Genomic DNA, 7,308 nt, shown 5'->3' with positions numbered 1-7,308 from the left:
ACTTTTTCGGGCTTGGGAGACACAAATTTACGAAAAAGGACAACCATGGAGTTTTCTTAAGTATTTCTCCTGACTCCTTGAAATTGAAAAATGCTGAGTTTCTCCTATACTGGACTCGTTAAAATTTAACAGTAAAGGACTTGTTCAGTTACAAATAGGAATGGACCACTCCTTCTTAGGGTTCGCATTTAAACTAAGTTGGACTCATCCGAAGGATGAGCTTATAATCAAGCAAATGTTATCCTCAAGCTTGTCAAAAATAAAGAGGTACTTGCGAGAAATGGTGGGGGAAAAGAGAGAAAAATAAGCCTATTTGTTAAAATTTGTGTCTCAGAAAAGCATTTAACCACTCTTGAACATGACACGTTTTGTTCACCTGGGTTGGGAAATCCTTTGCCTAACAGTTAATTAAACCATATTGAAAGTCTTCAGCCAGTTTCTGGGTATTAGCTTTGGGTAAATTGTCACCAAACCATCTGCAGTGTCATTATGTGTTCAAGAGGTTAGTGCAAATAAACCATTCATCTGCAAAATATCTGTCATCCATCTTGACCATCCCTGAGTCAGTCCTTGCAACTATATTTCTTCAAACTTGATCTATGATTTCGTGTTGTGGGCTTGCCTACGACAGATCGCTTTCTATTGACTTCAACTCATTATCTAGAAAGATGATCTAGAAATCGTCAGTACCTTGGGATCTGCATGCCTCAATGGCAGGTTTCTCGCCTTCGACGATAGGTTGCATCATTGACCTTCGATCAAAGGATTCCGTGACATGTTCGACATCAACACATCTATTCACATTTCATGGATTGTACTGAGTACTTTGAGAGCCATTGACATTACTGGTGGTTTCTCTCACACTTGTTAACAGTTTACATCATTGACTGGTAATCAAGTGGTTTCTACCATGTTCGACTTCGACACATTCATTCACATGGATAGAATCGTACTATTTCGGGAAGTAGAAATCAAGACCCTGGATCTAGTTTCCACCATCCAGGCTGCGAGGAATTTTGTATTCATTATACAGTGGACTTTTCATAAACAGATGGTTGCGCCCATACCGTGTCTACATATGTCTATACTTGTGATGTATTGCAAGATCATTCTTATATCAGAGCAGTTTAGTTAGTTTTCTAGTCAGTTTTGATCTGAGTATTGGAATGCCTACCTCAGCGATGATATGATCTCATATATATATTTTGTATTGAATGTTTTTACAGGTTCCAACCAAGCTCTCCACAAGATGATCCTCGAAATCATAAAGTACTTCACTCTTCTTAGATGGCAAATACTATCTATTAAAGACTTCGCACTTTAGGGGGCAATCTGTTACACAAAATATTGTCACCATGAATTTTTGCAGTCAGTGTGAGTCTATCACCACTCATACTGTCCTCCTTTGCAAGTCTTAAACCTCAACTCTTCATGTCAAGCCTTAAAAATGAGAGAAAGTCCTTGAAAATCTCTAAAACTCTGGTTCCGCACTTTCTCTTAGCATTACCTGTGGTCTCGCACCCCTTGGTCATGTTACCTGCGGACCTGCCCGCTCTGTCTCTAAAGGAACGGGTGCAGACCCCTGTAAAAGTCAAAAAGCCACAAGTTTATTATTAAAAACTCATTTTGGGTTAATTCTGGACGCTTCTAGAAGAAACCTTGATGTGGCAAGTTCGCTCCTAGGTGGTTCATGCATCCCATAACTAAAGGAGCTAACCCGTTGATGAGAGGAGCTTATCCCTTTGAAGGAGGACTCTATCCCTTTGAAGGTGGACCTGGTAACTTCCTTCCTATACACTACAAGATGAGGCATTGGGCTGGTTCCTAGGGAGGTTGAAAGCTGAATATTTTTGAGGGTAAATGTTGTTGGAATTTAGACTTCCTAATTGAGCTTGAGAGGAGAGATTACATACATTTTGATCTCTTTGGGAAGAGAGTGAAACTTGTCAAAGTAGAGGAGATTCTTGCTGGACCCTGGGAGGATCTTGTACAACATCAAGGCACCAAGGTTGTAAAGTTCTTCTTTGTTTAAAGTTAATACAATCAGATTCATTTTTCTCAATAAATTGTCTTTTATGATTTATTTCATGAATTCCTTGATCATCATGATAAATATGGTTTATTATATTGGCTATGCAGGTGTTATTTGATGTGTTCCTGTTTGTGTTTGTAGGTTCTTTAAAAGGGAGCTCATTTGGACGAACGGAGAGTGGCTTCCACAAACTAGTACTGGACTTGAGGTAGGGTCTAAAACATCTATTGGCTTTTATTTATAAATCGCAATATTTAGAGAAAGATAGAATTTGTTTGTCTTGCTTGTCGCTAGATATTAGTAGATAGTAGGGAGATCGGTCTTGTCTTCAAGAATGATTTATCTGCCCGACAGGATGTCATGATGTACATCAGATCATGCACTACCTGTGCCATTTCCAAATCGACCATCAAGAAGCAAGGTCTCTTTACCCCGCTGCCTACCCCTAGTCAACCCTGGGAATCCATCTCCATGGATTACATGTCAGGACTTCCTTCCACTAAGCATGGAAACGACTGTGTTTTTGTGGTCATCGATAGGTTCTTGAAGATGGCCATTATGGTGACCTGGAAGAAGAATATCACAGTATAAGCCACTGCTAAACTCTTCTTTGAATGAGTGTGGGTACACTTTGGGATCCCACGGTCTATCATCTCAGATCGGGACAATAGGTTCCTCAATACATTTTGGTCCAGTATTTGGTCGATGTTGGACACCAAACTCACTATGTCCACAACCTTCCATCCTCAAACTGATGGCCAGATAAAGGTTGTCAACAGGATGATCGTACACATTCTGCACATGTTCAACTCAAAGCATCCACGCACATGGGACGAGTGCCTCCACTATGTTCAGCATAGCTATAACTGGGCTCTCCACAGCTTGACTGTCCACAGCCCTTTTCAGGTGGGCTTGGGATTCCAACCACTATGTCCCATTGATGTGGCCATGCCATTTGCAACTACTCACATAGATTCAGCTCATGTCCAGTCCGAAATAGATAAGGCAAACAACTTCATTGAGCACATCCAACATATTTGCCAGCAGGTTCATGACATTTTGGAGAAATCCAATGCCAAGTAGAAGTAGCGACATGATCAACATTGGGTGCCACACAAGTTTCACGTGGGCGACAAAGTTTGTTTTCATTTGTAAAAGGAACGCCTTACTAGAGCCTATTGGAAACTTAGACCACTCAGATATGGTCCTTACACCATTACCAAGGCTGTGGGAGACAATTCGTTTGAGCTCAACATTCCCCCATTCCTTGGCATGCACCCAATGTTCAATGTGGACCACCGTCGGCCATAATTTCCACCATTACTAGACACATCCAACATTGTAGAACAACTCAAGCCCACAAAGTTAAATCTAGATTACATGGAACAAGCTACAACTGATCAGATCATGGACACACAGATCAAGCACACTCACCAGTAGAATATCCAATTGTGTTAAGTTGTCAAAGGAGGCCAAATCCTTCACCAGGGCAAGTGGGTCACTATTTTGGGAAGTTTTAGTGTCTACAGATAAACGCTTAAACCCCTAGACTAGTAGCTAAGTCTAGAACAATAGTGCAAAGCATTCTATACTTTTTATATGACCAATAGATTAAATAAGAGGTAAAGAAGCCTACCTGAAGCTTTTGGTTACTCCTTATCTCCCTTGACCAATTATGTCACTCCTTTCCATACTTAATACACTTGAAGAGTACTCCTTATCTCCCTTGACCAATTCTGTCACTCCTTTCCATACTTAATACGCTTGCAGAGTACTTGCACATAGACAGAAGACAAAATCTAATCAAAGCATATGATAATGATCTATTGATTAAACATATCATGGAATTAAGTACATAGTACACATATGAAAGCATCAATCGACAATACAAACATATGGAAAAAGCTTTGAACACTTTATTAGTAAAAGGAAGAGTTACAACCCAATTTGCTTGATTCATCATCACTCCTCTAGTTCAATCCCATCCTCTCCTAATAACAAGCAAGACATTTTGACATCATTACGACACTTGAAATCAACTCAAGTCTCATACTAACAGCATCTCCCTATAATTCAATGATTTCTAGCCCCTGATCACTTAGATGAGTGGTGTTTTTATAAGTGAATGAAGGAAGTTATGCCATAAATGGTGATAATGAATGCCCTCCCAAACTTAGGATTTAGTTCCATGGAGGAAGGGATAAAAGGATTGATGTTCCTTAACTCCCTACTTCATCCAAATTCATGCTCAAAGGAGTAGATAAACATGGAAAACTTCTAGATGCATCCAATGGATAAGAATATTCCCAAACCCCAATGCAATTTCACTCAAATTCGCCCAGCGCAGGCCAAAGAGTGCTCAAGTGCGCTGCATAGCACCCTAGCAGTGTACTGGAGTGCACTGCAACACACCCTACTGAAGGCCTACCTGCACTGATCTTCTTAGAGGCAGTTTTTGGATTATTCTAGTCATGGAACTTCTTGGGAAGCTAGGCATTCTGATGGTTGACTTATTTAGGGCATGCAACAACTAAATTAGGGTTTTATGGGTCCTAATAGTACTGACCTGTAAGTCGGGGTTGATGTGCTGAAATGGATCTGTAACAGTTGCCCCCTAAAGCATGAAGTTGTAAATATGTATGTCGAGTGAAATGTTTTATCATGTGGAGAGGAGGTTTTGAAGCGGAAGGTGATCTGCATCAATTACAATAGATATATCATGATAATTTGATTTTTTCTCATGAAGTTGCTGAGGAAAGGCATACCTATGCTCAGCTTATAAACTTTCATTACATGTACAAATATAGTTGTCTACAGATATATACCCATGAATGGAAGACCATGAATGTAAGGCCATTGTACATTTGATTTAGTACTCCTAAAAATATCGCAGCCCGGATGGATGAAACTAGATCTGGGGTCTCAAATCCCATTCAATCTTTCACTTAAGTACACATATAACCATGTGAATAGATGATTTGAAGTCGAACATGGGAAGACATCGTCTGATTACGAGCCAATGATGTAAGTCGTTAACAGACGCGAGACGAATCGCCGATAATGATAATGACCCTCAAGGTACTGTAGTACATTTCACATGGTGTGAATAAATGATTTGATGTCGAACACCATACAAAGTCATTCGGTCGAAGGCCAGTGATGTCAACCTATTGCCAGAAGCAAGAAACCTGCCATTGATGTATGCAAGCCTCAAGGTACTGAAGGGGTGTTTCTAAGTCAACTTCTTGGATAATGTGCCAATGTCAACAAGAAGCGAATCATCGTTGGAGGGCCTTGATGTATCCCACATCAATGACACAAAATGAGGTAAACTATTTTGGAGATGAAAAATCCACTGATGACAATAGGTTCAGGAATGGCGGACATGAAAATGAAGGTTGATGATATTGCAAAGGATGATGTTTGAATTGAATGACTTCTCTTGAACATGTCAGCCACACTAAGATTAATTGGTAGCATTGACCGAAAACAAAGTAATGGATGGTATGATAGACCAATGGTGTGATAACCATCAAGGTAAATGACCCAACCCACATAGTCACCGTGATGAGGTGAAAGTGTCATGTTCAAGAGCGAGTTGCTACCATAAAGAGTTTTCCCCTTTTTCCAATTTTCCCCAGTCATTGCTGGCCATTAGCTCTTTATTTTTTTATCAAGCTTGAAGAGGATAACATATGCTTGTTGTATAATTCCACCCTTTAGGTGAATCCATCGCTATTTGATGCTTTAACGAGTCTAGCAAAGGTGAAACTCGGTCTTGTCTAGATCGACAAGTTTGTTGCTATTTGATGTTTTTAACGAGTTTAATGACAAATATAACTCGGTCCTTTTCATGTTTAGAGAGTTTGAAAAGGGACAAAAAGGAAACTCCAAAAGTTTTTTTTTCATAGATTAATCTCTCAAGTCCGAAAAATCATAAAATAACACAAGAGAGATATCTTTTCCAATCCGTTAACGAGCCGAAAAGGACAAGCGCTCGACAATCTTTTCATGTTTAGAGAGTCTGAAAAGAGCTTAAAGAGGACTCTAAGGGGGCCCCTTTTTCATTTTTAACAAAGCTCGAAAAAGAGACAAAAGTTTGCTTTGTGGTCAAATATGTTCAATTTACATTTGAGCACATCAAATTCTACATTTTAGTTGTTAAACATGCTCAAAACACCATCAAAATAGATTAAAAATACCTTTTTCATGGATAAAATGAATAAAAACTAATGTTTACTTGATTAATGTGCAAAAAATAAACATAGAAACAAGTTTTACCATTCATTTTTACCATTTCACATTTACCCTTTGATTTTGGTGCTTTGGAGCATTTTTTACCTCGAAGTTCACCAGTTGATTGCGGAGGATTCAGTGGACCGTTCCTCATGCCATCTGGACTAGGTAGGAGCTATCTATGTTCTCTTTCATTTCATTCCGTTCATTTTCAGTTTCAAGCAAAACATTTGAGTTTTTGAGGCCCCTAGTGTTTCAATTTTGAACTCTGGGATCATCGCACACTTTCATCATCGAAAGGTGAACTACATTGCACACACATAGAAGGCTACATGCATTGCAACGCACTGTCTCTAAGGTAGCGGTGTGTTGGGTGCAAAATCCAAATTCACATAGCTATTTTCTCCCAAATTTCCTTTGTTTTTTTTCAAGAAATGGATCCTAATTTGTCTAATGGTTGTATTGCAAACATTCATCAGATCAAAATGGTGATTATATGGAGAGAACGAGAGCATGAAGAACAAGATATGATTTCCCTAAATAATTAGGGTACAGTTGAGGCCCTAAGGAATTGCGGGTTACTCAAGTATTTCTGACTATCTAGCATGCGGTAGCAGATTGAGCTTTTATAGTTCCTTGTTCATTCATGGTGTTAGCTACCTATACCAATAGGTTTCATATTTTATGATTGGCAAATAAAAGTTCCAAATATGCTCTGCTTTGGTGATTCAAAGATCCCATATTTCCATAAGAAGACAAGGTGTGTGCAAAAGCTCGATGTTGACTAAATTTTGGATGGATGGTCCAACAGCCTAATCTGGATCATGCCATGTTTCAATTTTCTATTGTAGAATAGAGAAAGAAGTCTGTCCAAACTGTTTAATCTTGGCAGACCAGTAGCTAGGTAGAGAAAGTAAGGTTCCCAACTGCTTAATCTGGGACCTTGGAAGCAATAAGGGTAGCCTGAGATAGAGAATCAAAAGAAAAAGCCAAAAGAAAAGAAAAGGCACATAAGGGTCTGCAAGTCTAAGTGCACCCTC

Source organism: Pinus tabuliformis, chromosome 3_1, assembly GCF_031772625.1.
Source record: "Pinus tabuliformis cultivar Carrire ecotype Pingquan chromosome 3_1, CPIR1, whole genome shotgun sequence".
NCBI lineage: Eukaryota > Viridiplantae > Streptophyta > Pinopsida > Pinales > Pinaceae > Pinus > Pinus tabuliformis.
The sequence above is the reverse complement of the archived record's forward strand: the minus strand, read 5'-3'. Positions refer to the sequence as shown.